We start from the raw sequence: 14910 nt of genomic DNA on the forward strand, positions 1-14910 counted from the left end.
AATCTTCCAAATCTCACCTTCACTCATTAGAGCCACCCCCACATCTACTGCCCTACCTTGCACCTCCTTTACAACCCCATCCATGTATATGTTAAACAGCCATGGAGACATCACACAACCCTGTTTCAGTCCCACATTGAGATAAAAGAAGTCACTCAGCTCACCATCCACTCGCACCATAGCCCTAGCTCCCTTATACATACTCTTCACAGCACTCAACAATTTCCCCTCCACTCCATAATTATGTTCTATCCTTTCACATATCTTGCCTATCTGTTCTGTCATAAGCTTGCTCTAAGTCCATGAAGGCAACATACACTTTCCTTCCCTTCTCTAGATACTTCTCCACTAAACATCTTAGAACAAATATCTGATCTACACACCCTTTTCCCTTCCTAAATCCCCCTTGTTCTTCTCCAACTAGCTCCTCTGTCATATGCCTAACCCTATCAATGAGTATTCTACCATATATTTTACCAGTCACACTAAGAAGGCAAATACCCGTATGGTTACCACATACTTCTCTCTCCCCTTTTCCTTTGTATAAAGGAACAATTATACCTGATTTCCAGTCCTCTAGAACCCTTCCCTCTTCCCAAGCCAATCTACACAACTTCCATATCCACTCCACAACAATCTCACCCCCATACCTAAGCATTTCATCACATACTCCATCAATTCCTGGGGCCTTTCCCAACTTAATCTTCATTGCTTCCACTACTTCTGCCCTACTGATCTCTTCCTCCTTCCTCTCATCTCTTCTTCTCCCAGCCATTCCCCAACCACTTATACTCGCACTGCTCTCACTTTCTACATTCAACAAATCCTCAAAGTGCTCCTTCCATCTCCTCAATTTCTGTCTCTTCTCCACCAACAATCTATTATACCTATCTTTCACTCCCTTACTATTTTCCCTTTCACACTTCCTTACTTTCTTTACCTCCTTCCAAAACAATTTCTTACTCTCCCTCCATTTCACACTCAGATTCCTCTCAAACTCTTCATCCACTTTCTTCTTACTCTCCTTCACCAGTCTCTTAACCTCTCTTCTCCTGCTCACATATACCTCTCTCTTCTCTTTCTCATCTTCTCCCCTTCCTTCACTCGCTAACCAGTCACTATATGCCTTCTTCTTTTGTTCCACAGCTCTTTTCACCTCATCATTCCACCATGCTGTCCATTGCACACCCTTGCATCTCCTCCTCACTCCACAAACCGCCTCACACACTGCGCCTATCTCTTCCTTGAATATCTTACATATGTCTTCCACCCTTTCCATCAGCTCTAGCTCATACCTTCCCAATCTTTCTTCCACTATGCTCTTATACTCTGTCATTTTCTCACTATCTTGTAATTTCTACACTCTTCTCACAGGAGATGTTTCCTCCTATCTTCCCCTTCGTCTCCTCCACCATTTTCTTTGCAGCTTTACCTTGGCCATCACTAAGTGATGGTTCAAGACTCCATTCCCCCACCCTCTCCACACTCTTGCATCCAACACTTGTCTTCTCATTCGCTCATCCACACACACGTAGTCTGTCATTGCCTTTCATTCAACAAGTTCATCATCCATCTTCCTCATTACTCTTCATGTATACCGGTGGATCATCTTATGACGAAAGTAGGTGTTGGTTATTGCCAACCCCTTACAAGCACAGATGTCCACCAAAGCACTACCATTCCCATCTACTTCAGCTGGCACACCCCACTGACCAACCACTCCATCCACTCGTACATTCCCAACTTTGCCATTCATGTCTCCAATCAAAAGCACTCTCTCACTCCTCTCAAACTTGTCCATACATGCTTCTACTCTCGCCCAAAACTCATCTTTCACTTTTGCCACTCGATCCTCTGTCAGGGCATACACACATACAATCGCCCACGCTTTATCCTCATCCATACAATCCTTGCACCCACTGTTCCATTCTCTCTTATATTCTCCTTCCAATTCTTTCTTATCATCAAACATACTCCCTCTCTTGCCCTCTCATTCTCATTGACTCCCGCACATATACCTAAACCATATTCCCATTCTCTCCCCCTTTCACGAGCCTTTTAGTTTCAGTCAATCCACATATATCCACTTTTGCATCCTCAAGCACCTGAACAATCTCTCTCTCTTTCACTTCAGAATTCACTCCTCTCACATTCCATGTTCCCACCCTAAGAATGTCCTTTGTCTGTTCCTTAGTCGTCAACGTATGGTCCGTCCAGGTCCGAGGCGCTTTATTCACTATTTTAGTTAGTTCTTTTTACGGGGTGAGGCTCTAACCCACCACCAACCCTTTTAGCCGCCTCGTACGACAAGCTGGGATACTGGGGGAGTATTTTTGAAACCCCCCTACCCCCAGTAAATGATATTTTCTTTTAACATTCTGTTATTATTTTCAGTGTTTTCTTTCTAGTAATAGTTATTGACTTTATTTTGAATACTTGCTGCGTCTTTTAGCTTGTTGTCCTGCGGCATATGACCCTTGCAGTTGCGCCGCCAGTTTCTACTACAATCAATCAATCAATCAATCACTAATGACCTAGTGCAGCTTGTACAGCACCCTACCCATATCCTTCACTCTCTTGGAGAGAGCTCCAACATACTGAACCACTTCCTTACAACTAATCCTGCTTACACTGTTAATCTTTCCTCTCTGCTGGGCTTCTCTTATCACAAACATATTACTTAAACCTGTCCTGTTGGTCTGGTACGGCCTGTGGATCCTCCAAAGAAACGTTGGTTGTGGCATTTTGGAGCTGCTGATTGCGAGGCCCCCAGGCAGTACTTCTTTGATTCTCCCTGGAGTGATTACTGTTTCAATGGCTAAGAGCCATCTGAGTGTGCCTTGTGCATTACGGAGGTTATTCTCACAGGCATGGAAGCATACATTCCCTTCTTATATCCCTTGACTAATGCAAGAAATCCTTGGTTTAATCACGAGTGTTCTAATGCTGGCCACAACAAAGAGAGGGCCTATAAAAGGTAGCAGAGCCAACCCACCCCTGAATAACATCTTTTATATGTTTCTGCCCGCAATCGTGCTAAGTATTTTCTTCGGCTGCTAAAAATAATTTCATCCATACTAAATGCTTTCAACTCTTGAACTCAAATTCTTTCTGCTCCTTCAAGCAACTTGCCAAAAACCTTTCTAACAACCTTACATCATCATCATCTTTCCCTCCTATTATCTATTTTGATGGCTCTGTAGCTGATAAAGCAGATCTCTTTGCTCAGAATTTCTCCTACAATTCCACCTTGGACGATTCTGGTCTTGTTCCGTCATAACTTCTCCCCTCTGACTTCCTCATGGCTGACGTTAAAATTTTCAGCTGATGTATTCTCTGCCATCACTGGCCTCAATACTAACAAGGCATATGGGTCTGATGGAGTTCCTTCTGTTGTCCTCATGAACTGTGCTGCTGTCCTTACACCCTTTGTAGGTAAGCTTTTTCTCCTTTGTCTATTAACTTGTACCTTTCCTTCTTGCTGGAAGTTTGCTCTCATTAAGCCAGTCCCAAAGAAGGGTGACCATTCCCAACCCTTTAACTATCGCCCAATTGCTTTAACATCCTGTGTCTCAAAAGCTTTTGAGTCTATTCCTAACAGTGAAATTTTAAAACACCTTTCACTTCATAACCATCTTTCTGATCATCAGAATGGGTTCTATTAGGGATGCTCCACTGGCGATCTTCTCCCCTACATTTTAGACTCCTGGTCATCCTCCTTTCGGGACTTTGGCAAAAGCTTTGCCGTTGCACTTGGCATCTCTAAGGCTTTCGATCGAGTCTGGCATAAATCTTTAATTTCCAAACTGCCCTCTTACGGTTTCTATTCTCCTATATGTGCCTTCATCTATTCTTTCCTTTCTGGTCGTTCTATACCTGCTGTTATAGACGGCAATCATTCTTTTCCTAGATTTATCAACGGTGTTGTTCCTCAGGGCTGTGTCCTATCACCAACTCTTTTCCTTTTATTCATCAGTGACCTTCTAAGCCGTACATCTAACCCTATCCACTAATACGCTGATAATTCCACCCTTCTCCTTTCTATTTGGTTCTTGCAACATCCATCTCAGCAGTTACTTCAATAAACAATGGATGAGGGTATGGCATACCTAATGTCTAACTTGCTCGTATCTCTGACTGGGGTAAAAATAATTTTGTTTTCAATGCATCAGAGTCTCAGTTCTTACACCTATCGACTCAACAAAATCTTCCACAGGAGTACCCACTAATGTTTCATAATATCCAGCTTATTCCTGCATCATCCTTAAACATACCTGGGGTTTCATTCTCTAGGGACCTACATTGGAAAGATCATAATTATTACATCTCTTGTAAAATCTGCATCCAAGAGATTAGGTGTGCTAAGCCGATTCCATACCTTCTTAACCCCTGCACAGTTGTTGACTTTATACACGGGTTTTATTCGCCTCTTGTGTAGAGTGCAACTCTCATGTATGGGGAGGTTCCCCTTATAAGGCTCTTCTCAATAGGGTGGAGTCAAAGGCTTTTTGTCTCATTATCTCTCCTCTTACTGGCTCCCATCAACCTCTGTCTCTTCGTCGCACTGTTGCATCTTTATCTCTTTTCTATCGCTACTTCAGTGGCCATTGTTCCTCTGAACTGTCTGCTTGCATCCCTCCATCTCTACAATGCGTGCGTAGCACCTGTCTATCAACAAACTCTCATCCATTTTCTGTCCAACTCTCTAATGCAAGAGTTAACAGTTACTTCCAGTCCTTCATTTATGCAACAAGTCAGCTCTGGAACTGTCTTCCTCTGTCTGTATTTCCAGCTTCCTGTGATCTCCAGTCTTTCAGACAAAGTGTGTCGAGGCATCTCGAAATGAACGAATCTTGAATTTGGCGCTCTTGTGTATTGTTTCTGTTTTTTCTTGGAAGATGCGGTTTCCGGGCTCCTGGTCATTGGTTCTTTCTTCCTTACATAAACGCGCGCGCGCACGCACGCACGCACACGCGCGCACACACACACACACACACACACACACACACACACACACACACACACACACCACTCACACGCACACCCCAACCCACACCACCCACCCACCCACACACACACACACACACACACACACACACACACACACACACACACACCTCTGATTATGCACACACACATACAAATATGCACAACCAACCACCCACCCACCCACACACACACACACACACACACACACACACACACATACACCACTCACACGCACACCCCAACCCACACCACCCACCCACCCACCCACCCACACACACACACACACACCTCTGATTATGCACACACACATACAAATATGCACAACCAACCACCCACCCACCCACACACACACACACACACACACACACACACACACACACCCACACACACACACACACACACACACACACAACTAATTATGCACACACACATAGAATTATGAACACCTACACACACACACACACACACACACACACACACACACACACACACACACACACACACACACACACACACACACACACACACACACACACACACACACACACTCACACACATGCTTAGCTGAAAGCTATCATTCTACTACAGAAGACAACGGCTACTATACTCATTAAGATGGTATGTTTCTCAGTGTTTGGTGTCAGCGTGTGTGACTGTGCAGATCAATATTGTATCAGCAAACAGTGTCACATAGCTGGCATGTCGAGTCTCGGTTTGCTGAGAGAACTCTGTTTTGGTTGTGCCTCCATTGTCTGTTCTCTTCTCTGGCCAGGTTCTGCACTTCTTTGCGATGAATGATTCCTTCACTGTAGAGGGCTCGCCATTGTTTTCTGCCAGAGACATTGTTTCAGGATCTTTTGGTATGATGTTGCATTTCTTCAGAGTTATCCTTTTATTATAATCTCTTTATCTCTTCTTCTGTCTTTCTAGGTTGAAATGTGCTGCGGTGAGTTGGCCATACAGAACCTGGTGGCGAAGGAAGTGCTCAGACATGTAGAACAGGTGCCACACTCATCAAAGCTATTTTTAAGCCAGCATGGTTTCCATGGCGGTTCATTTTTCCCAATGGAGAAATTGCGAATGAGTGACTTCATCCTCCCATGTGAGTCCTAGAATGTGCTGTAAACATCGAATGTGAAAAGACTGAAGATGTGTGAGTTGACACAGGTAAGTAGACCGGGATTTAGCACCATGTAAGGGGGTGGCGAGGAATACAGCTGTATATATTGATATCTTTGTCTCGATTCCTAAGTTGGTGTTTGCAAAGACTCTGAATCTGAGATGCCCAAATGAAGCTGAGGCGTGGTTGATTCCTGCAAGGACGTCTGCATCAATGTTATGTATATCTGCTAGCACAGTTCCAATGAGGGTAAACTTCTCCATCTGTTTTACATTTTCGCCATTTATCTGAAATGCAAGAAGCTCTGTTGTGTTGTTTCCCTGAGATATTATTTATGTTTTATTGCCAGTTATTTGGAATCGTATTCCATGGTATATGTTGGAAATGATGGAAAGAGACTGTTGCAGGGCTTCTGGGTTATGTGCAAGGATAGCATAATCATCTGCATACTGCAGCTATAGGAATGATGATACAGTATATCAGTCTTTGACTGTGCTTGAACACGTCTGAGATTATATAAGTTACAATCCAGACGGAACTAGGTTTTTACTCCATCATCAGGGTTCATTTGTTGATGACATGGAAAGGTGATTGCAGTGAGACAGATGTTGAAAACGACGGGAAACAGGACACATAATTTTATAACCACATCCACATTGAAGGTTTTGGATTTGCTCCCACCTATGGACATGTAAGCACTCATGTTATCATGCAGTCATTAGGATGCTATGGAATGATGAAATGTTTGTAACTCCAAATTTTGAAACAGCATTCCATAAAAAATTTTTGCTGACAAAGTCAAATGCCTTTGCTTGATCGATGATGAAATATACAAATCACGGTTCTGCTCATGGCATTTTTCTTGTATCAGACGGGCAACAAGAATCATATCACAGATACTTTGTTCTTTCCGAAATCCACACTGTGTTTCAGGAAGTGTTGACTCAGTAAAATGTTTTGTCAGTATGGATTACATTATATTGGCTAGTACTTTGCTAACATTCACAAGGAGGGAGATGCCTGTACCATTGTTATAATTTGAATGGTATTCCTTCTTCTCAGAAACAAACCACTGAGATGGAATTTTTTCATGGCTCCAGAAAGTCAGTGTGAGATTTTGGAGGCGATGGTGAAGCCTAGGGTTTCTTCTGCAGTGTTCTGGAGCAGTCTTAATATTCAGGCACTCTGCATCTAGGTTTAATGAACTGTTGTTTGGATCAAGTGGTGGACATCGAGTCAGCTTGTCCATAAGAGTGCTGTGGAAGATGTTACAAGTTGCCATATCTTTTAAACTACTACAGTTTAGTTTATTGGTGGATGGTCTACAACGTATATGAAGGCTTATGACTAGTTGCAGTTAGGGGACTATAAGGTCAAGGTCTATTGAGCACTTATCACCTCTCATAGCTTGCATTTTAAGAACTCTGTGATCTTGTTGCCTGACAATGACATAGTCAATAACGTGCCAATGTCCAGATTGTGGAGGCATCCATGTCGTCGTGTGTTTATTCATAGGTTGAAAAATGGTGCTGGAGATGACCAGATTATGTTCTGAGCTCTAAGGCCATTGTTGTTCATGTTACCAACACCATGGTAGCCTATAACACCTTGTCAGAAGAGATTTTCTTTTCCTACTCTGACATTAAAATCTCCAAGCCAGATCAGTTTGTCATTAGGTGGTACTGTGTAAATGGTATCATCCGATAAATTATAAAAGGAATCTTTGATGTCAGACTCAGTCAGTGGGGCATATACATTGGTGTTTTATATTGACCTTTAGAGTTTGGTATGCACCACAACATCAGCCTCTCTGATATACTCACAGGTGTTTCTTGGATATTCTGTAATAGGTTGATTTGCACTGCAAAGCCAGTGCCATGGTTTCTTATGTTGTCTGGGTATCCCCTCAAGAAATAGGTCAATCCTTCTGCTTCTATTAGGTTGCCCTCTCCTTAGAGTCAAGTCTCAGACAAGACAACAGTGTCAATTTTGTGTCTTTTCAGTTCTTGGGCATGGCTGTGTGTTGTGGTCAGTATTAAGAAAGGTTCAGATAGTCCAGGTAGCAAAAGTCAAAAGGATTCTTTTGGTTTTTCGATCGCAATGTTGGATCCTTGACAAACGCGGTTATCTGCCCAGATGGTGTGGAGCAGTATTGTTTAAGTTACCTTTTCTTAACCCTTCCCTGTCAGTGTTAAGCAGTTGGGTATCCATTTATGACCACTTAGTCGCACTGGATGCTCCCAAAGGCATGGCTTGCTCCTCTACCATCATGCGAGCAACCACTGAGCCAATGCCTCCTATAATGTGCAGGACTGAGCTAGCAACTTTCAGTGATATCCATGACCTGTCATTGTCATCCTACCATGTCGCCATAGGTCTTTTGATTTTGATGAAAGGATGAAATGGGAGGTGAGTATAGAAATGGGCTTCTGCAATGAGTGGACTTTTGGTGTGATGATGAGGGTGCACAGTCCATACCACCACATGACTTGTCCTTTCTCAGCTTGTTATGGTGGCATGAAGATTCACAAAGACCATCTATTGAGCACGGTTGCAGGAATCTGCCTGGAGCTCTGCCTGTTGAGCCTCACCTTCAGTGGGATTCTAGTCACGGATTTTTCTTTCGGGTTTACTCCCAGAGCCTTAACTTATCCAAGGGCAATCCACAAGGCAATGGACCTGAGAACACTTCGTCTGACCCCTCACATATGGCCCCTCCAGCCTGGGTGAGCCTGTCCACCTGCTGAGTCGGGGGGAGGGGTAGTCTTCCCCCGCTGGAATGGCCCAACAGATTTACAGGGCATCCAAACCCCCCAATAGGATGGCATGCACATATCCACCCAGGGACACACACACACACACACACACACACACACACACACACACACACACACACACAGATTTACAGGGCATCCAAACCCTCCAATAAGATGGCATGCACATATCCACCCAGAAACACACACACACACACACACACACACACACACACACACACACACACACACACACACACGGGTAGACCGTAGCACGAGTCGAGCAGGGCAGTACTCCCAAGGTGGATGGAAAGCTGATGACAGGGAGAGCTTGAGCTCCCGTTTCATTAGCCCTTGGGACTAGGTCCCGACAATCCCCCTTTGCTGAACTTTTTCAGTGTCTCAGTAACACAGAGTAGGCTAGCATGCTCTCCAATACAAGTTTCTCTAACTATCAACACCAAAACTACAGGCACAGTACACAATACACTTCTTTTTCCAAAACTTAAAAAAAAATCATGGCAGCACAACACGTGGCCTTCGAGTCCCCGGGGAGAGGGGCCATAAATTCCCCCACCTTCCGCCCATCTCCCGTTGATCACTCGAGCTGCCTGGAACCACTGTCTGATTCTCTTCTTCTTCATTTCTGCAACATTGCGGCATTTCCTCTAACTTTCGCTCTGTTGAGCACCATCTCTCCTTCTCTAAATCTCACCTTTTTCTAGCTGAGACTCAGCTGTCTGAGGCAGTTGACAGCAGACCCTTTACTGTATCCTCCTACTTTCTCTATACTCATTTCAAAGCCCAAGGTGGCTGTTGTGTATATATACGCAACGACTTATCTTGCTTTCATGTTCCTGAACTCGATTCTTCCGAATTCTCTACACTCTGGCTTCGGCTTTCCTGTCATTCTCTGACTAAATATATCTGCGCTGTTTACTTATCTCCTAATTCTACTGACTATCAAAAATTCTTTGATTATCTTACTTCTGCAATGCAACACATTCTATCCATTTCTCCTGTCTCTGAAATCTCCATTCTAGGAGATTACAATGTTCACCACCACCTTTGGCTCTCCTCTCCTTTCACTGATCCACCTGGTGAACAAGCCTACACCTTTTCTATCCTTAATGACCTAGAGCAGCTTCTACAGCACCCTACCCGAATCCCTGACCGCCCTGGAGAGAGCTTCAACATACTTGACCTCTTCTTTATAACTAATCCCTCTGCTTACATGGTTCCTCTTCTCTCTCTGTTGGGCTCCTCCAATCACAACCTTATCACCTTCACCTCTCGTATCGCAACGGTACGGCCTGTGGACCCTCCAAAGAAACGTCATCTTCGGCACTTTGGAGATGCGGATTGGGAGGCCCTCAGGCAGTACTTCTTTGATATTCCCTGGAATGATTATTGCTTCCATGGCCGGGAGCCATCTGAGTGTGCCTTGTGCTTTACGGAGGTTATTCTCTCGGGCATGGAAGCATACATTCCTTTCTCATTTCCTTTGACTAATGCAAAAAAGTCTTGGTTTAATTACGCTTGTTCTAACGCTGTCCGCAACATGGAGAGGGCCTATAAAAGGTACCGGAGCCAACCCACCCCTGAATCACGACATCTATAGGTTTCTGCCCGGAATCGTGCCAAGTCTGTTCTTCGCTCTGCTAAAAATAATTTCATCCATATGAAATGCTCTCAACTCTCTAACTCAAATACCTCTGCTCCTTCCGGCACCTTGCCAAAAACCTTTATAACACCTTTACCTCATCATCCTTCCCTCCTCTTTTCTACTCTGATGGCTCTGTAGCTATTTCTTCTACTGATAAAGCAGACATATTCACTCAGACGTTCTTTTCCAATTCCACCTTAGATGATTCCAGTGCTGTTCCTCCATCACTTCCCCCCTCTGACTTCCTCATGGCTGACATGAAAATTCTTCAGGTGATGTAATTTCTGCTGGCACAGGCCTCAGTACTAATAAGGCAAATGGGCCTGATGGAGTCTCTCCTGTTGTTCTCAAGAACTGTGCTTCTGTGCTTACACCCTGCCTAGGCAAACTCTTTTGCTTTGTCTACCAACTTGTACATTTCCTTCTTGTGGAAGTTTGCTCTCATTCAGCCAGTCCCAAAGATGGGTGACCATTCTCAACCCTCAAACTATCGTCCAATTGTTTTAACATCTTGTATCTCAAAAGTTTTCGAGTCAATTCTAAATAGAAAACTTTTAAACCATCTTTCCTACCACAACCTTCTTTCTGATCATCAGTATGGGTTCCGTCAGGGTCACTCCACTGGCAATCTTCTCACCTACCTTTAAGACTCCTGGTCATCCTCCTTTCGGGACTTTGGCTAAAGTTTTGCCATTGAACTTGACATCTCTAAGGCTTTCGATCGAGTCTGGCATAAATCTTTAATTTCCATACTGCTCTCCTACGGTTTCTATCCTTCTATCTATGCCTTCATCTTTAGCTTCCTTTCTGGTCGTTCTATAGCCGCTGTTGTAGACGGCCATTGTTCTTCTCCTCGATCTATCAACAGTGGTGTTCCTCAGGGCTCTGTCCTATCACCAACTCTCTTCCTTTTATTCATCAATGACCTTCTAAGCTGTACAATGTACATCTAACCTTAACCACTCATACGCTGATGATTCCACCCTCCACCTTTCCATTCGGTTCCCGCAACGTCCATCTCAGCATTTACTTCAACAAACAAGGGATGAGGCTATGGCACACCTAATGTCTGACTTGGCTCGTATCTCTGACTAGGGTAAAAATAATTTGGTTGTTTTTAATGCATCAAAAACTTAGTTTTTACACCTATCAACCTGACAGAATCTTCAACAGGTATACCCACTAACGTTTAATAATATTCAGCTTAATTCTGCATCATCCTTGAACATGCACGGGGTTTCATTTACTCAGGACTTATCTTGGAAAGATCATATTACATCTCTTGTAAAATCTGCTTCCAAGATATTAGGTGTGCTAAGCCGACTCCGGTCCTTCTTTACCCCTGCACAATTGTTGATTCTATACAGGGGTTTTATCTGCCCCTGTATGGAGTACAACTCTCATGTGTGGGGAGGCTCCCCACCTACAGCTCTTCTCAATAGGATGGAGTCAAAGGCTTTTCGTCTCATTAACTCTCCTCCTCTTACTGACTCCATTCAACCTCTGTCTCTTCGCCAGCACTGTTGCATCTTTGTCTCTTTTCTATCGCTAATTCAATGGTCACTGTTCCTCTGAACTGTCTGCTTGCATTCCTCCACCTCTATGACAGGCGCATAGCACCTGTCTAGCAGCAAACTCTCATCCCTTTTCTGTCCAACTCTCTAATGCAAGAGTTAACCGTTACTTCCAGTCCTTCATTTATGCAACAGATCTACTCTGGAACTGTCTCCCTCTGTATTTCCTGCTTCCTGTGATCTCCAGTCTTTCAAACGCAGTGTGTCCACGCATCCTGAAATGATCGGATCTTGAATTTGGCTCTCTCTTGTATTTTGTTTTTCTCTTGGAAGGAACAATAATATCGGGTCCACGGCCTTTGGTTCCTTATTCCTCGCATAAAAAAAAACACACACACACACAGAGGCAACGCCAGAGGCAACACGTCTATCTCCCCGCTCACGCTTGTCACCCTTGGCCACAACTGGCCACACCTAAACACTATCTTAATATAAGTGAAACTCTGTACTTTGGTAAACTAAATTGTTCTAGTATAGCAGAGCAAGTATAAGCAAATGTGTTGTCCAAATAACAGAATACATCCAGTTAGTGCAAGAATCCGCTGATCAACGCATCATCAGTTGAGTGTCATCTATCACCAGGCGGGTAGCAGGGAGATGCATACTCATAGGAAGATTCTTTTTAAGTAATACCACAAGATGAGCACCATCTTTAGTAAAATTAATATGGGAGGAGTTAAGAAAAGTGATAAAAGGTAGAAAAAGGATGATGATTTCTACCAATAACTGGTTGAAATGGAAACATATAACAAACTAGTAGGGAAAGTGAATAAGCTGGGAAAGGATTTTCAGAGTGTAATGAATGAAATTAATAAGCAACTGCGCATGCAGAAGGAACAAAAAGAAAAATTACTGAAGGAATTAAACAAAAAAGACATAACAATAGATAAGCTGTCAGTTGAAGTGCGTTCATTTAGAAGGAAGATAGTGAAATGGCAGGTACAGTTGTCAGAAATGAGAGTATTCCGGAGTTCAGAAATGATACACAGACAACTGGGCATTGTGGGCAAGCAAGCAGTCTGATAGACCAAGGCAATGATACTGAAGACAAGATAACCCAGGTGAATGAAGCGATGGAAAGTTACAAAGATGATGTGGAAACTACGTATACTGAAATGGTGAAAGTAAAGAAAGACTTAGAAACAAGAGTCAAAGAAAAAAGCATTAGAAAGGAATTGAAAAATAATAAAAAACAAGCCAAAATTGGTCAAAGATTCAGCAGATATCAAGATATCTAACTCTGCCTCTGGTGTTGGTTTTGGAGTGGTATTTCCCAATTTTAGCCATGGAGGTAATCTTCCTTTGCCTGCCTCTGTTTTTACTGCAGAGTTGTCGGCTATCATTTTAGCCCTGAAGTTGGTGTTTGTTCACCATGGCAATTATTTACACTTTTTAGCGACTCTCAAGGGGCACTTTTGGCCCTGGACTCATTTAAGTCTTCCCATTGTATAGTTTTTGCTATTTTGGAGTGGCCGTTCCTCATTCGTCGTCGGGGGAAGACAGTGGATTTCTGCTGGGTTCCCGCACATGTTGGTGTGGTGGGAAATGAGAGGGCAAATACATTAGCTAAAGCTACACCTTCTCAACAGCCCCCAACCGACTATCTGCTCCCTGCTTCTGGTGTAGCACCTTACTTGCGGTACAAAATTTGTACGTGCTGGCAGAGACACTGGGATGGTGTTGCTCATAATAAACTAAAAGAAATGTTTCAGAAAGTGGTTGTGCCAAGGGTTCTCCCCTCCATGTCTTGGCGATTGGAGGTGGCTCATGCTAGGCTTTGCATTGGGCACTCTCGGCTTATAAATATATATATATATATATATATATATATATATATATATATATATATATATATATATATATATATATATATATATATATATAATGGTTCTGAGAGCTCTAATTACGATTCACGTAAGATATCTAGTTTTACAATATGACAATATTGACTCGGTCTGACTTGGTGGCGTCAGCAGGTTGGTGCATGATGCATAAATAGGGCCTAAAAGTGGCTTTAATGTCCCTATAAGGGCCATAACCAGAGGAATTACCAAGTATGATGGCCGAACTTCCTCTTAGACACAGCAATGATTGATGGAGCCACCCTGAGGGCTCTAGTGTGGCAGATCTCTATTGGGAAATTGTAGCTTAAGTGATTCAGATAGCTTTAGTGACTCAGAGGCAAAGGGGGTAGTAGGCCAGCTCCTGCTGTTAACAGGTTCCGGGAAATATTGTCTTACCTGTATCAGGACATTTATAGCGTTCTCTGGATTGTATTTACTCCTACAAGATGAGTGGGCTGTTGAATGAAATTTGCTCACTACTTTATCTTATTTTCCATATAAACAGGGGAGTATACCACATTACCATATCATATGTTCACAGTTTTTCGCAAAGATATTTTTGTAATTCATTTTCATGCAGATAATTATGACCCACATATTCAGCATCTTTATGACCCAGCTCCAGTATTGACATTGCCAAGATGCAGAAAGTGTCTCTGATACACTGTTGTAACTTAGACAATAGTATCTCTCCACTTTACTCTTGATCTGTGAGAACGCCTGTAATCAAGACACATCTCTGACATAAACACAAAAAGGGATGGAAGTAAACTATATCATTGTTAAAAGCGTTTTTTCTTTAATTTTGGTACTGCATATACAGCTATTTGCAGCTTAAGGATGACCTGCCATTGTGAAGTTAAATTCTAGCGCTATGTCGCCCCATACGATAAAGCCACAACTCGGCCAAAAACACCAAGAGGGTACCGATGTAGCAGAGACAAAGTATGTAGAACATCCCCTG

Source organism: Coenobita brevimanus, chromosome 40 (assembly GCF_032717465.1).
Source record: "Coenobita brevimanus isolate Jiangsu-jjx chromosome 40, ASM3271746v2, whole genome shotgun sequence".
In the NCBI taxonomy this organism is placed as follows: domain Eukaryota; kingdom Metazoa; phylum Arthropoda; class Malacostraca; order Decapoda; family Coenobitidae; genus Coenobita; species Coenobita brevimanus.